We start from the raw sequence: 17480 nt of genomic DNA, 5'->3' as shown, positions 1-17480 counted from the left end.
AAAGTTGTCCTAAAACTATTTAACAACACCCATTTCTCTCTTAGAACAATTTTTGATAAACTATTTTGATCCATGGATCATGGAATTGCTTGCAATCCAGCATGTTCACAGCAATATTTTTTAAAGAACATATTGTTATTGCATTTATCGTCACCTTAGAATTATAAGGTTCTATCATTTTTGTCAAAATTGAGTTATTGAAATATTCTTATTTAAATTATGGGATGTTTTTTATGTTTTTATGTAAAATGTAAAGTTGTTTCATTTTAAAACTTTTTATTTAAAAAACAAATGTTACACACATACTGTTTGCTGTGGAATGCAAAAACTTTAAAGCTCATTATCTAAAAATCATTCATAACGCAGACAGAACCTTATAAATCCAAGGTGACTATGTATCAATTATACACAATGCAATGCAGTGTTGGGGAAAGTTATTTTAGAAAGTATTGCGTTACAATATTGAGTTACTCCGCAAAAAAAGTTAGCTGTGTTACTTATACTTTTTATGCTAAGTACTGTATTAAGTTACTTTTGAGTTACTTTTTCTGACCTGGCTGAGGCTTGATATCATTCAGAACTTGCAGGGCTTTAATGTAGGTAAAACTAATGTAGGATAATGTTATCTTCAGAGAACATCCTGACCCCAGAGCTACAGATTTTGCATATACAGGTTAATGAAAGTTTAAAGCAATCCGTTTTGTACTTTTTGTCTTATTAAAAAGTAAAATCACTGTCCATTCAGATAATCATCGTTTTCTTTTCTTTCATGTGTTTAAAATAATGAGAATATTTCCATCACAGAAATGTAAGGCTCTGCCATCTTTCTTTCTGTCCTTTCCTGCTTTCTCTCATTTTGTGTTTGATTCAGCGTGACTATGCTCCTTTTAATTTAGCATTTTATTTTTTAAAAGCAAATTAACTGAACTAAAAAGTAATTTGCATCACAATAAAAAAGTAACTTAAATATTGTTACTTAATTTCTAAAAGTAATGCGTTACTTTACTCGTTACTTAAAAAAAGTAATGTTATTCACGTTTCTTGCTTTATTCCCAAAACTGATGCAACATCATAACATTTAGCTTTGGGGAATGAATATACTTGTCTGACAGGCTGCAGGGTCTGGGTCTGTGCCCGTACTTAAGCCCTTGAAAAAGCAAACCAGTTCTCAAAAGCCTCACCATTTAAACTAACTTCAAACCAGCAATATCACTAACTCTGATAAAGGCAATTGCTTTAAAGTCCATATGAACCAGAAGTTGCTGAGATTTTTTATTTTAGAATGCTCATGTACTTCCAACTGACTTTCTTTTACTAACAGTAAGAGGGACATGGTTAATATTGTGGTTGAAGTGTCAAGCTGACATCATCATGAGAGATAACCTCCACTCCAAAAGCTGAAGCAAATGATCTGATTTTGATTTAAGACTTCCAAAACATTTTTTTTCCAGTAGATTAACTTGCACTGATTAATCATTCACCTAATAACAGTATGTGCTAGAAAAAGAAATCAAATTTTTGATTTTACATGGACTTTAAGATAGTGGAAAAGGTATATCTAAATGTCTTTATTGTGTCTGTCCATCAACTCTTCTCCTGGTAGACCTCCTTTCTATCCCAAAGTTGATTTTAAGCTCTTTCCTCTCCACTCTCTCACATGACCTCTTCTTTTTTTATCATCTCCTTCCTCTTCTTTCGAGTTATGTCACTTATATCAGCTTTCTCTCTCCTCCACCTGGCCCTGGCATCGATGACAGCGTGTGAAGTGCACAAACTGCTGATGTTCCAGCTCAACCAAAGCTTATAAATTCCTAAAATGTTCTGGCTTTGGTACCGCTGTGCAGCAAATACAAAACGGGCTACTCTGGGACTGCAGTCAAGAGTATCTGACCCAGCTGAAATTCACATCAAAGCTGCAGAGATGATCCTTCACTCTTTCCCTCCGCTGGAGAGCTAATCTGAGACTCCAGACCGGTTACTGAGAACCAGGTCATCAGAGCTGACAGGACGCTCCAGTAAAGAAAGAGAGAAAGCAGAAAAACAGGAGAGAATGTTTAGGAGAAGAGTATAGGCTAAATTGGATGCCAGAGAGAAAGCAAGAGAAGCTAAAAGGAAAAAATAAATACGTTTGAAAAATTGCACGTTTAGAAAAAGTGTCAAGAGAAAAATCAGCTGTTATTCTGCCCACATAAACTGGTGGGACGAGCTTATACAAATATATGATATATACAGTTGGAGTCAGAATTATTAGCCCCACTGTTTATTTTCCCCCCAATTTCTGTTTAACAGAGAGAAACTTTTTTCAACACATTTCTGAACATAATAGTTTAAATAACTCATTTCTAATAACTGACTTATTTTTATTTATCTTTGACTTTGATTTTTGACTTGATATTTTTCAAGACTTAACTAGGTTAATTAGGTTAACTAGGCAGGTTAGGATAGTTAGGCAGTTTACTGTATAATATAGGTTTTTTCTGTAAACTATCAAAAAAAATAGCTTAAACAGGCTAATCATTTTGACCTTATAATGGCTTTTAAAAAATTAACATCTGCTTTTATTCTAACCAAAATAAAACAAATAAGACTTTCTCCAGAAGAAAAAAATATTATCAAACATACTGTAAAAATTTCCTTGCCCTGTTAAACATAATTTGGGAAATATTTAAAAAAGAAAAAACAATTCAAAGGGGGCTAATAATTCTGACTTCAACTAAATATAATGTAATATTTAAATATAATATAATATTAAGATAGAGTATAGAATAATACACAGTTTTTTTATTTTTGCAATTATGCAAATTTCTTTAACTAATATAGTATAAGTTATTTGTGTATATAGCCGTGCGATATTCTGCAATATCAGAACTCGTACAGCCTCTTCACGTGTGTATTACTCCACCCACATAGACTGAAAGCAGATCAATAAACTCACTACAGTTTGACAAATATTGCTGCTGTTGGACAACATAATGTACCTTTGAGGCTATTTTCTTTCCCTACATTCTTCTCTATTTCTTTTAGGATAGTGCCTATTTTTATATATTTATAATTGGGGAGATACAGCACGTCATTAGCCTGTCATACTGAGCGGAGCAAAGACAGTTGGCATTGTCTGTTTACAAGATGGGCGACAGAGACCTCATAATAAGCCCTTAGAGGAAAAATTTATCTATCTATCTATCTATCTATCTATCTATCTATCTATCTATCTATCTATCTATCTATCTATCTATCTATCTATCTATCTATCTATCTATCTATCTATCTATCTATCTATCTATCTATCTATCTATCTATCTATCCATCCATCCATCCATCCATCCATCCATCCATCCATCCATCCATCCATCCATCCATCCATCCATCCATCCATCCATCCATCCATCCATCCATCCATCCATCCATCCATCCATCCATCCATCCATCCATCCATCCACAGCAATAGATATATAATTTATATATAGTAATTTGTATTAAACAAACAATTAAATTTTGTTGGTTCATTCCACTGTGGCAACTGCTAATAAAGATGGAAATGTAAAAAATTGGAATACATCAAAGAATTTTATTGTATTAAATGTATTAAACATTTTAATGAAATATAAAAAATAGATAGTAAAAATAATACTAATAATCATAATCTTTATTAAAAAGAGAAATTTAAAATTAATTGATTAGTTTTTTTTCAATTTAATTTCACATAGTGTAAGAAATGCACAAGGACTGTGACAGTTGCCCCTCAAAATAATAGTATAGCTGTCCTTCAGGTCAACCTCTCCTAAAACGGCTTGTTCCTTTCTGAATCTCCTGAACACGTAAGCGCGAGGGATCTGCGAAGAGCTTATGCCTCAGATGTCACCCTGTCTATTTACCGCACATGGTGTCGCTAGTAGGACAACAGTTGTTCTTATCCTAGTTTCCAGGCAAACTTTTTTTGGGTCATCCTCAATTCATTTTTCACCTTCAAGAAAAGAGCAGAGAACAGAACAGAACTCCGAATGAATGATGCAGACAGATTCATTAAACAAAGAGTCACAGGACCCACATGTGAATGAGAACGAATTAAAGGTCAAAATGCACAAAACTTTCACAAAGAAACACACGACTTGAGGGTGGAAGGGGGAGAAAAAAAAGGCATTCGCAAGGTTCCAGGCCAAATTATAGTCAAGTCACAACGAAAAAGAATTAGGAGGTGATGGGGATAAAAGAAGTGAATGAGCACATGGAGGAGAGGAACGGGGTGTCGAGTCAACGGGGACTGGAGGACGATCTAAAAACAGCTGGTCAAAGATCTGCATGTGCTGTTCTCTCCTCCTCTCTCTCTCCCTTCTCTTCTCCTTCTCTCGGTATCTATATCAGGCGACGGCACACTGTGTTCATGTTGCCTTAAAGGTGTTTAATCCCACATACAGCCAAGAAAATGTGTGTTCTTAATATGATTTTTGTCACGTTTTAGAAAAGAAAAGAGAGAGGAGAGAAAAACATCTTAATATTCTTCCAACAAATATTCTTCAAAAACACATTAACTTAAAACAAAAGGTATTGAATAGGACTGACATCATTTGGGTGAAATTTATTTGGCAGAATATGTGAAGAGCTCAGATGCCAAAAAACTTAAAGTGTCGTCTGAAATTTTCTTCTAAAATGAGCTTTTTTTTTTTTTTTACAAGCTCCTTTTTTTAAAGTCAATAAAAAAGTGCATATTCTTTGACATAAATGTGAAATTACTGAATCTACACACAGGAACCTGAAATAGTGCTCATTTTAGAAGAAATATTCAGGTGACACGTGTATATAAATTACTGTAACTACATAGGTTAGGTTTAGGGATATTATTATTACCCAGATTATGTAATGACTGTAATAAGTACATTTCATGTATACATAAAATTGTAAAGTACATTTCTGCATGTACTAATCATAGTAAGTGGATATGCAGTTGCTAGGTAATAATAACCGTAAACCTCACTGTTTTCTGAGTGCAGTAATTTTCTTATTGCACTAAGCACTTTCTACGGCAAATACATTACAAGTGCATGTACAGTACATGTGTATAAAGGGTGATCAAGTTTGTTTTCTCACTTTAAAGATTTTTTTATTGTTTAAAAGATTAAAACTTAGGTTTTTTATTTATGGTAATTTATGCAAGTCATTTATGCTTCTGATGCTGATGAAAATATTATTTATGCAAGTGATAGTTTTTCACACATATCAAAATTTTGACTGATGCGATGAGTCCATTAGATCCACTTTGATGTTACTGTAAATTCAACATTTTCCCCCACAATTTGGAGTGCAAGATAAAAACCTGCAACTGCGAGGAAAACAATAGTATTTTGAATAACATACACTTTAGATTACTTTTTGTTGTCATTATATTTTTTATCTTGCAATTTTGAAGAATATTTACTTTAATGAAAATATAATCATATGTGTAACTCACTGTGGCTCACAAGATTTACAACAGGGTTTTTTGCAGTTCTCAGAAAGAAAATGATATCTTGAAATTTTCAGAAACAAAATCACAATAAAAAATAAACAATAAAAAACTTTTTAAGAAATAACAGCAGAGACAACCCTCCATAAATCCCAACTTGGAAGCATAAAAAAGGCCAAACTCAGTGGGAAAAATACTGATATCGGTTTTACATTCTGCTAATGCGTAACGTCCTAACATGAAGCAAATTGTCAATCTTCAAAGAATTAAAGAACAAATAAAAATAAAGTCGTCACACTTTAGAATTATAAGGTTCTATCTGACATTTTTGTCAACAATGAGTTATTGATATATTATTATTAAATGACAAATTATTCACATCATATAATGTTTTTATAAGTTGTTTACATTTTAAGACTTTTTATTAAAAAAAAAAATGTTACACTCATACTGTTTGCTATGGAATGCAAAAACTTTGAAGCTCAATATCACAAAATCATTCAGAATGCAGATACAACCTTATAATTCCAAGGTGATGATTTGTGAATTAGTTGCATTTCCATCAAGTTGTTAGAGCAGCTGACTTTAGTATTGGTAACCTGGTAACCAACAGTAAACAAAACAAGTATAATGGAGTCACATTTGTATAATGTTGACAGTAATGTTGAGAGCCTGCAATGTTGAGAGCTAGCTCTCTGCAACTGTCACATGGCCGCCCACTGGAGTTAAGCAGGGATGTGCCCAGTCAATACCTGGATAGGAGACCACAAGGGAAAGCTACAGGTTGCTGCCGGTAGTTGTGTTAGTGAGACCAGCAGGGGGGTGCTCAACATGTGGTCCTGGTGGGTCCTAATGCCCCAGTATATTGATGGGCACTCTATACTGCTCAGTGAGCGCCATCTTTCAGATTTGGCCACTGTTTATCCTGGCTTCCTAATATCACAATTGGCTTTGTCTATCTGGGCTTTGTCTATCTAATGACTATCTGGGCTAGCGTTTTGTCACTCCTTGTTTACATTGCAAGACGAATCGGTGACAGGGACTTTCACACTGCATGACTTTAAAATAGGAAGAATAGCGGACAACTTCGTCCAAACTATGTCTCACAGCCAAAAACACGAAGTATATCTTTTGTTTTCAACTATATAACAAGAAAGAAGCTTTTAATGGGGTAGAACATGTACATATTTGCTCACCTGGTTTTTGAAGGGAATTAGAAATTTCTCCTCAACTTTCTTTTTTAACTTTCTGTATGAAATGTCAAACAGACACGAGTGCTCCTGTCAAACCTCCACTAGTTTTTCCTCTATTTCTTGGGTTTAAATAAACTGAAAATGAGCGCTTTTAACTTCCCCCCAACCTCCCGCTGGCCTGCAGGTACACATACATAAGTTAATGCTGCTCTCTCATTGGCTGTAGGTGATCGAGGCTGTTATTTTCAGTCAAAACTCATTTCACATGGCATGATTTGAATCGCTGACAGCTCCAGATATTTAGCACGCCAAATATCTCACAGGCATCTGGGACTCATCGGCGATTCTCTCATATCGCGACTTTGATAGTTTATACTGTGTGACTGTCACTCACGTGCACGAGCACCAATTTGCCTGTGATTTCAGGCATTTGTCGGCGATTTCTCGAAACCTGTCGGCAAGTCAGAATTGGGGCTAAAATCATGCAGTCTGAACTCGGCATTAGGATATCTATGAGCTAGTGTGCTACAAAACAGTGACAAATTTGCATTAAGAATACATAAGAAGAAGATATTCAAAAGCCAGTTTGTCACTTCTGCCTATAGATTTTTTTTATGTCACTTCATACTTCTCTCATACTTTACATCCAGCCGTGTCTTTATGTTTCAATTTAAACTATGTCACTGGGAAACACCCATACACTCTTGCATTCACACTCGCACACTACGGACAATTTAGCTTTTTCATTTCACCTATAGCGAATGTCTTTGGACTGTGGGGGAATCCGGAACACCCGGAGGAAACCCACACGCAAACTCCACACAGAAATATCTTCTTGCTGTGAGGCGACAATGACTAAACCTGAATGAATAAACTGATTTACAAAATAAATGTAAGTTTCTATGTCAAGTAGTTAGGTCTGAATTAACAAAAAGTTTTTCCAATGCTTTTTTGTTCAAACCTTAAACTAAAAATTTTCTGAATATTTGTGCAATTCTGGATTTACAAAAAAACAGCATCTATTTATGTGTACTGAAGTGTGTTGAATATGGTATTTCTGTTCTGCAGATGTGGACGGTCAAAGAGAAACACACACGTGCTTAGCTCTGCAAACACAAGGTTGGCAGGGGGTGTGTTCACACTTCCGCTGCGCTGCGTGTACGTGTGTGTTCTGTGTAAAACACACTGAGCGGCTGAAGCTCGGCTGCTCTCATTAACACAGCCACTGGCCAGCCAAGAGCCCTCGCCGACCAGGTGCTAATTTGATTTAGCTCACAGCGGCCGCTGCCCTACCGCTGAGACACAGCCCGGCAATATCTAATATCACAAAAACACAACCAGATATGCAGATATGCAAAAATTACACATACTATTTAGCTGGCAAGAAAGTCATTTGGTAATTCTAGCTTATTTTTAAGTATCATCAATTGTATGTAATGTTGTAATGTCATGTTTTTTGAAAGTGAGAGCATTCTGTCCCATTTGTCACATTTATGTGTACTTTTTTAGATTAAATTTTTGTAAATTACTTGTAAATATGAATACAGAAGAATTCCTTGTATAAAATAAAGTGCAGTTGAAGTCAGAATTATTAGCCCCCCTGTTCGTTTTTCCCCCCAACAAATCTGTTTAACGGAGAGAAGATTTTTTTAAACACATTTCTAAACATAATGGTTTTAATTAACTAATTTCTAATAACTGATTTATTTTATCTTTGCCATGTTGTCAGTAAATTATATTTTACTAGATATTTTTCAAGACACTTCTATACAGCTTAAAGTGACATTTAAAAGGCTTAATTAGGTTAATCAGGTTAAGGTAAAGTTATTGTATAATGATGGTTTGTTCTGTAGACTATCGAAAATATATACCTTAAAAGGGCTAATAATATTGACCTTAAAATCTTTTAAAAAAAATTTATTTTATTCTACACTATAGAAATAAAGGTACAAGAGCTGTCACTGGGATGTTACCTTAGGTACATATTTGTTCTTAAAATGTCCTTATTAATACCTCAAGGGGTACATATTAGTACCCAAGAAGTACAAAAGAGTACCGCTTAAAATTATTAGGTACTAATATATACCTTTGACGTACCAATATATACTCTTTAAGTGCAAATATGTACCTTTCGAAAAGGTACCACCCCAGTGGCAGCTCTTGTACCTTTATTACTGAGAGTGTAGCCAAAATAAAACAAATAAGACTTTCTCTAGAGGAAAAAAATATTATCAGACATACTCTGAAAATGTTCTTGCTTTGTTAAACATCATTTGGGAAATATATCAAAAAGAAAAACAAACTCAAAGGGGGGCTAATAATTTTGATTTCAACTGTATATAAAATAAAATCCTTATAAAATTTCTTCAAAATGTGCCCTATGTGTTTTGAATTATATAAATTTGAGAAATGTCTTTATATTAACAGTATATTGTCGTTTGATATATTTATATTTAATGGAATATGGAACATGCCTTCATTTTAAAAATACAGTGTGATTTATATACTTAATATACACTTACCGGCCATTTTCCAACTGCTCTTTAACGCAAATTTCTAATCAGCCAATCACAGAGCAGCAACTCAATGCATTCAGGCATGTAGACATAGTGAAGACGATCTGCTGAGATTCAAACCGAAAATCAGAATGGGACAGAAAGGTGATTTAAGTGACTTTGAACGTGGCATGGTTGTTAATGCCAGACGGGCTAGTATGAGTATTTCAGAAACTGCTGATCTACTGGGATTTTCACACACAACCATCTCTAGGGTTTATAGAGAATGGTCTGAAAAAGAGAAAATATCCAGTAATCGGCAGTTCTGTGGGTGCAAATGCCTTGTTGATGCCAGAGCTCAGAGAAGAATGGCCAGACTGGTTCCAGCTGATAGAGAGACAACAGAAACTCAAAAAACCACTCGTTACAACCAAGTTATGCAGAAGAGCATCTCTGAACGCACAACACATCAAACCTTGTGGCGGATTGGCTACGGTAGCAGAAGACCACATCTGGTGCCACTAATGTCAGCTAAGTACAGGAAACTACAGTTGGCAAAAGCTCACCAAAATTGGAGAATAGAAGATTGGATAAATGTTGCCTGGCCTGATTAATCTTTATTTCTGCTGCAACATTTGGATTGCAGGGTCAGAATTTGGTGTCAACAACATGAAAGCATGGACCCATCCTGCTTTATATCAATGGTTCAGGCTGCTGGTGGAGGTGTAATGGTGTGGGGGATACAGTATTTTCTTGGCACACTTTGGATTCATTAGTACCAATTGAGCATCATGTCAACACCACAGCCTACCTAAGTATTGTTGCTGACCATGTCCATCTCTTTATGACCAAAGTGTACCCATCTTTTAATGGCTACTTCCAACAGGAGAACGCACCATCCCTGGTGAATGGTATGTAAATGTATTTTAGTCTGCTGTCAGTTTCCACTATGAACAGTTTTTGCTTTTACTTCAGTACAATAACATTGATAGAGTGCGGCTCAGCACAGAATTCACCAACCATTTTCCACATACACGCCACTGGAACCTTCAAGACCCTTTTACAGATATTATTAATATACATTACATCTTCTTGGTGCAAGCTCTCCTTATTAAAATGTGCACAGTTCACACAGGCACCCACGGAGGCTCATAAATTGCCATTTGAAACAGCCAGCTTTGTGTATCACATGGAGCACTGAACTCATCTGTAAAATGATCTGGATCTCCTCTAACAGCAGCAGCTACACTTGAGCCTGATCTGCTGGACCATAAAAGATAACAAATCAAAGGCAATCGATGATGCTGCGTCTCAGGATTATAAAGATTACTATAAAAGCAGCCGTCCAGAGAAATAGAGAGTGAAGGCATATTTGGTGTGAGTGTAAATGGGAAGGAAAAAATAAACATGATCAGAAGCGGCTGGTTTACTCGTAATATAATGTGTCTGCAAACTCAGGTCATTAAAAAATCAGCAACACTGCCTCAAATTTTACTTATAATTATGCGTTTCGCCAGTTTGTTTGGACTGTTTTTCAGGAAATTCAGTTTTATGGGTTTTATGGTTAAAGAATATTTGCAGGTGTGGCAAAATATTTGTTTTAGGTGCAGGGGAGCCCAAACCTTTTTCTATAAAGGGCCAAAAGCAAACTTGATTGAGGGTTGTGGGCTCAGTTATACCAAGCCGAATTTAATACATTTTGCTATGGGTAATTTTCTAATTTATATAGTAATATTTAAAAATAACTAGAAAATGTTGCTTTAAATCATATTGACTAATGCAGTATAATTTTAAACATTTTGTCATTATCTTAATACAGTAAAACAATAACAATCCCATTAATAACACAATGCTGAATACACTAGTGAACCTTACTTTGATCTGCTCGCAGATATTTTGTGCAGTTTATTGACAGTATTTAGATTTTAAAAGTCTGATTCTTTACAATATTTAATTGAATCATTTAATTTTAGTTGGCTTTTTTGTAGCTCAAAAATAAAACAAAGAAACAAAAGGTTTTGTTAAATTAGAAATGACGATCATTGACAAAGGCATTCACCCCAACCATCTCCCAATCATTCTCCCTCTCTTTTTTGAAGGCGGATGGCAAGCCTAATCAAAAGTTACCATGTGCCAACTTTTGCCCGCAGGACCTACTTTTACTATCACTGCTTTAGTGCTTATCAGCAGTGAGAAGAGTTCTGAAAAATACTACATTAAAATGTTTGTAATTAATGTATAATATACTAATACTATATATTAAAAATATGAGATTAATTAAATGCGAGATCACATTACATTGATACATGCACCTATAATGAGCAGACAGAAATGTGTTTACATGTAGAGCAAAATTTGTGTGTAAGGGGCAAAGTATAACTGTGACGATATGAAGCTGTGAATGTTCAGCAGTTGGCTCTGCAAACCAAGCTTGAGCAGGACTGATAAAATACATGGAATTTGTGAATGAGTTTGAAAACGTAAAATTCTGTAGTATGTTTAGCTGTAATTTAAGGACATTTGGCCATTTCAGTCTTCATTTACATCAGGAATTCTTCTTTTTCTCATTAGTGACATGCAATCTAAACAATTTAACGTCCTCTTGGACACTTTTAATGTATCCACATTGTACATTTGCAGTATTTACAAAGTGTCCATGTCGAGGCTGTTTTCAAATCAGCCAATCACATGGCAGGAACTCGACGCATTTAGGCATGTAGACATGGTCAAGATGATCTGCTGCAGTTCAAACTGAGCATCAGAGTGGGGAAGAAATGTAATTTGAATGTGGCATGGTTGTTGGTGCTAGACGGGCTGGTCTGAGTATTTCAGAAACTGCTGATCTACTTTTTTTACACAATTTGCTACCCAGGCTCATTCCAAAAAAGCATTGCTATATACATTTTTGTAGAGGGCCAAATGCGTCCCAGGATGTATGTTTTTTCTTGCAGTTTTTGTTTTTAAAAATCCACCAGAGGCCACTGTGCACACCTTTTGAGATCTCTAATTTCTCTTGCAATACCATTTGTGTATGCTGTTCTAACATAAATCAACCAGAGGCCACTATTGACTGAATGACTGACTGATCCATCGACTGACCCACCCTCCTCCTTATCTAAACCCAACCAATAGTATTTCAACCAACAGTTTTAAAAAGCATTTTTTTGCTTTTGTGATTTTTACCACTTTTTTAGATTTGACCACATTCTCACCTTGTTATTTACTTGTTTATTTTATCTTTTGGCCACTGTTTTTGTCTAAACCACTTTCTGGAACCGTTCTTCACCGGACTTAAACGCCATTGTTGTGGTCAACTTCTCTCTAGCCGCCTTTCCACTGCACATGACATTTGGACAGGACCCTCGAAATATGCCCCCTTGTGGCAGTCGCACAGAATTTTCAGTTTTGTCTTGCACCGGATTCTCGCAGTTTCCGAAGTAAAGAAGTGCAAAAGCAAGAGCCATTGTTCTCTGTCTGTTTACCATGGTTGAATGAATGAACGAACGAATGAATGAGTACTAGAAACTCATAGACCACTAAATATTTGAAAAATGTAAAGAGAACATTAAAAACAATTATACTTTTTATTACTCATTTATGAATACAAATGTTTCATAATATAAACTTTTCTGATTAAAAAAATAACAAAAAATACTATTTCTCATTTCACGTGCACAGATATACTTGGACAACACTGGAATACATCTCCTCTAGTTGCATACGGTCTAGTTGCTGGAGTTAAAATATTTTAGCAGATCTGCAGCTCAAATCAAATTTGAATTTTCTGCATTCAGAGTTGATCGGAACTCCGCACAGCTCCCGGACTACTCTTCTTTGGAAATGAATGTCGTTTGTCATGTGCAGTGGAAAGGCAGCTTCTGCGTCTCAAGTCTGCCGACGTACATAGCGAGCTTACTGGACGAACTGGTAACAGCAGGAAACCCATCCATACCGAGGTAAGCTGTCAGCTGGTAAGCGTGAAATGTATGGCATCATACCAACTGTTGCGTGCATTTTTAAAAATGAAATGCAGCCATATGTACTTTTGGCTACATAACTTGCACTTTTTAGAAATGTATAGAGGGCTATGTTTTCAGAATGAGCCTAATTTGATTGGACACTGATTATTCTACTTGCAATCACTATAGACAAGATAAAATAAGAATATAGAGTAGTGACTGCAGGTTGAAGAAAAATATTGCAGCAAAAATACAAATGCAGCACAAAAATGTACTTAAGTTAAATGACACTTTTTTAATTATAGGAATTTAGTAGATTTTTAGTACTTTAAGTATTTGTAATTTAATACTTTACACCACTAGTGTTAACTATATGTGCGTGTGTGTGTATGTAACCGTACGTTCACACCGAAAGCAACAAGAGCGTCAAAGGCTAAAGTCTAGATCAAATAATTACTTATGTTGATAAAATAATATTATTGGGTAATTTAATAGATATCATAAGTAATACTCAGTACAACTACTGTTTTTACGTTACTGTGACAGTTGGGTTTTGGGTTGGGGGTAGACTTGAATAAAATGCTATCAATGGGAAATTTAATAAATAATAGAAAGAATTTTTGTTAACTTTCGATCTAGCAACAACCGTGTCAAAGTAGCCGGAAGTCATTCATTTTCAATAAGAGTCCACTGCGTTAAGCAGTGAGGAGCAGCGTGGCACGTCTTCACCAGTGTAGGCGTCGAGGAGAGTTGAAATCAAGTTAACTTAATGGTAATGAGCTATAACGTGATTTGGCGGCAAGCAATCGGAATGAAGAAGTCAACCGCTTGAGAGGAGTCCGGAGAACACCGTCACTGTAAACTTTGGTTCCGACCACAGTTGTTCCCAAGGGTTTGATCATTGCGGTCGCCAGATTTCCAATTATTTGCAAAGTTTTCTTACAGGAACATACATTAAAAAGTTAGTAGTGAGTTACTGATGTGCATTAATGTTACATATATTTAAAAAAAAAAAGCAGGAATCTCATGCGACAGTACAAAACAGTATTGCTGCTTCAGGATACTTCAGACACATGGACATATTAGATAATTACATGGAGCGAAGCCACACCACATGCGAATTTTGATGCTCTCGCCGCCGGAGCTGAAGAGAGACAGTGTTGTCGCCAGGGCGGCCAGAGCGACCTTTGACGCTCTCACCGCCTTCGGTGTGAACGCACAGTAAGCATCCATGATTTGTACGCTGGCTGTAAGTGTTTCTCAGCGTCCTGCAGTGTGTGTGGGCTTCTAGGCGGCTTCTTTGCTAAGCAGGTGCTGTGTTGAGGGGGTGGATCAATAACATCTGCTCTTATGCCTCCTGTGTAATTTTCTCGGTCTCTCAGGTAGAATAGCTCATTTGCAGTCTTTCACTTTTACACCGCAGCACTTCTAAAGTGGAGTGTGTTTAACTTTGCGTCGCATACAATTGCTGAAACCTTTAGAATGGCACGACTGTGTATATTATTAATATGCCTCCTGTTCAAGATACTCAGTAGAAGTTGCATGTGCATTAATTGTGTATGTGTACATTCACTAACTTGAACTGCTTGTTTTGAAGCATTATATATACACATGGACATGAAATTCAGACTGTGATTAGTATAAATGTATCAGTACTAGACAATACAGTTCATCGAGACAAACTTTGAAGCTGGCTTGAGAAAGCCTGTTAGCAATAAATTAATGAATTAATGGATGCTAGCATGAATTAGTATGTTGTTAGCATGCTTCTAGGATGAATTAGCATGTTGTTAACATGACACTAGTATGGATTAGCATTTTGTTAGCATGAATTTAGCATGGATTAGCAAGTTGTTGGCATGAATATTATATGAATTAGCATATTGTCAACGTGATTATAGTATGGATTAGGATGTTGTTAGCATGATTCTAGTATGAATTAGTATGCTAGCATGATTCTTGTATGCATAAGCATGTTAGCATGATTGTATTGTGAAATAGCATGTAGTTAGCATGATTCTATCAGAGATTAACATGCAATTAGCATGATTTTAGTATGAATTAACATGTTATTAGCATGATTCTAGCATGGATTAGCATGTTGTTAGCATGGTTCTAGTGTGCATTAGTATGTTGTTACCATGTTTCTAGTATGAATAAGCATGTTGTTAGCATGATACTAGTATGGACTAGCTCAAAAGCTTTTGGAGTAGATTGCTATTATTTTATTTTATTACTATTTTATATAGAAGTTTATTATTATTATTATTATTATTATTAATAAATCTATTATTGACATGATTATTATTTTATTATAATATATACTTTTATTTGCGCAGATGTGAAAATACAGTGATCCCACAATGCTCTGCACTTACAAAGCACATTATGAACGCGCTGTATTATGTGGGCTAAAGAGAGATGTGTTCACATTCACATACAAGCCAAAATTCTTGCAAACTACTCTGAAACTAATCAAGTGTCGCCCACAGGCTGACAGAAACTATAAGTGGGATATGACTTTTCAGTCTGTTTATGACCGCGGTAGCAGAATGAACCTGGCAGTGGGGATCTGAATGTTTCCGTTTCTCATCTCGATCTCTGCACTCGCACAGTCTCCATTAACAGACATGCCAGAAACCGCAAAGGCCATTAATGTTGCATGGCATACGATGATGAGTCATTTACATAAGGTAAATATTGAGCCACCTCTTAGTCAGCCTCTTTTCTGGATCACTAGCGAAATGATTAGCTGTGCAATCCTTACTTGCTTTATATAAACAATGCTTATATTTCTCCTTATAAAGTCCCCACCGAAAACAAACAACAAGATGGTTTGACTGATGGTCTTTTTGCTTTAAGATAGCTATAGGTGTTATAACTCATTACCTTGGAATTATAAGGTTCTGTATGCGTTTTGAATGATTTTGAGATTTTGAGCTCCAAAGATTTTACATTCCATATATCATATATCATGTAACAGTTCTGACAGAGACCTTAAATGTACTCTATATGTAAATTGTCAAAATTCTCTTAAATTTGCAGATTGTGGTAAAAAAAAAAAAAAAAAAAACTGGGCAAATGCAGATAGAAGCTTCTAAATCTAAAAAGTCATATTCCGCTTGGATTTATAAGGTTTTATCTGGTAAATCATTAACTGAAGCATTACTTTTCAAGAAATAAAATCAGTCTGCTTATTAATTAAATAATTTAAAAAAAAATTATAACAACATGTTGATGTTTGAGAGATTTTTTTTGTTTTCTGTAACATTTATTTATTGTTTTAGGATGAATATTTGTTTCTTGTTCAAATTAAGCATATACGGCTGTGCTAAATATTTTGTCCAGTACAGATGTTTATTTTATGTAATTAATATGGTAATATTTATTGAATTATATGTTTTATATGAATTATTGAATAATATTTAATAAATTATATGCCCCATGAATTAAATTTAGTTTTTGCCCTTCAAGGCTTCATATCAAAAATAAAGACTTTAAAAGAAAACATATATATATATAAAAATAAAAATATATTTTCCATTTAATATATATATATATATTTTTTTTAAATAACTTTTTTAACAATGTAAAATTGAACATTTTCATCTCAATGTCAATAAATGCTTCTAAATCATCACATTTACTCACATCTTTTCAGGTTTCTTCTCAATTTTGTGTGGTGCAGCATTATTCAGTCGACTCTGATTTTGTGTTTCTTTCTGGTCTTTCTTGCTGTAAACCAGCAAAATGACAAAGAAAGCTGATCCTGATTGGTCCTCGTGCACGCATTCATAATGCTGATTGGCTCACAGAAAGAACCTTATAGAGCCAAGCTAGAATTCAACTTTGTAGACAAACTTGTTTTGTTGTTTTTTTTAATAAAAAGTCTTAAAATGTAAATAACTTCACATGAAAAAAACATCACATAACGTGAATAAGTTTTTGACAAAAATGTCAGATAGAACCTTTTAACTCTGAGGTGACAACCTGGCTATTTAAAAATAAAATGTTAAAGCCTGTAATCTTAATCTTAATAAGCTGCGGTCACACTGCACTTTTCTCCCCATAGACTTCTATTTATACATAAGTAAATGTGACAAACAGGAAACGACAAGTTTTGCAGTTTGCTTTGCTGAAAACTTCAACCTAGGTAAACTCTGACTTGCGAAATCACACACGTGACTGCGTGAGACCAATTGAAGATCAAAACATGACCTCTCTGGAGAAAAATTAAAAATATGGAGCACAATTTTTTTGAATGTCTAATGATCCTGTTTAATTCTGCCTCTTTTCGCAGCACAGCACGGCAGAAATTCACATGCTCAAACTCTAATGTGACTCAAGTCATAACACTTGTCAAATGGGCAGATTTTTAAAAAACCTCACTTAC

General features: G+C 35.1%; 1 protein-coding gene and 1 long non-coding RNA gene across 8 annotated transcripts in view; one reads left to right on the top strand and one right to left on the bottom strand.

The window, feature by feature from the left end:
- The window catches only part of LOC141381214 (uncharacterized), a 161717-nt gene that overhangs the window by 87222 nt on the left and 57015 nt on the right, over positions 1–17480 (top strand). Inside the window, exon 4 of one of the 7 annotated variants that reach the window (XR_015480934.1) lies at positions 12923–13084. The exons of the other annotated variants lie outside the window; for them this stretch is intronic. This is a non-coding gene — a long non-coding RNA (uncharacterized LOC141381214). The remainder of the gene's footprint in view (positions 1–12922; positions 13085–17480) is intronic. 7 annotated transcript variants of the gene reach the window in all.
- cacng2a (calcium voltage-gated channel auxiliary subunit gamma 2a) overlaps positions 1–17480 on the bottom strand; it is a 131394-nt gene that overhangs the window by 68871 nt on the left and 45043 nt on the right.

The sequence above is a fragment of the Danio rerio genome, chromosome 3 (assembly GCF_052040795.2).
Source record: "Danio rerio strain M-AB ecotype USA chromosome 3, GRCz13ab, whole genome shotgun sequence".
Lineage (NCBI taxonomy): Eukaryota > Metazoa > Chordata > Actinopteri > Cypriniformes > Danionidae > Danio > Danio rerio.
This window is presented reverse-complemented; position numbering and strand designations above follow the sequence as displayed.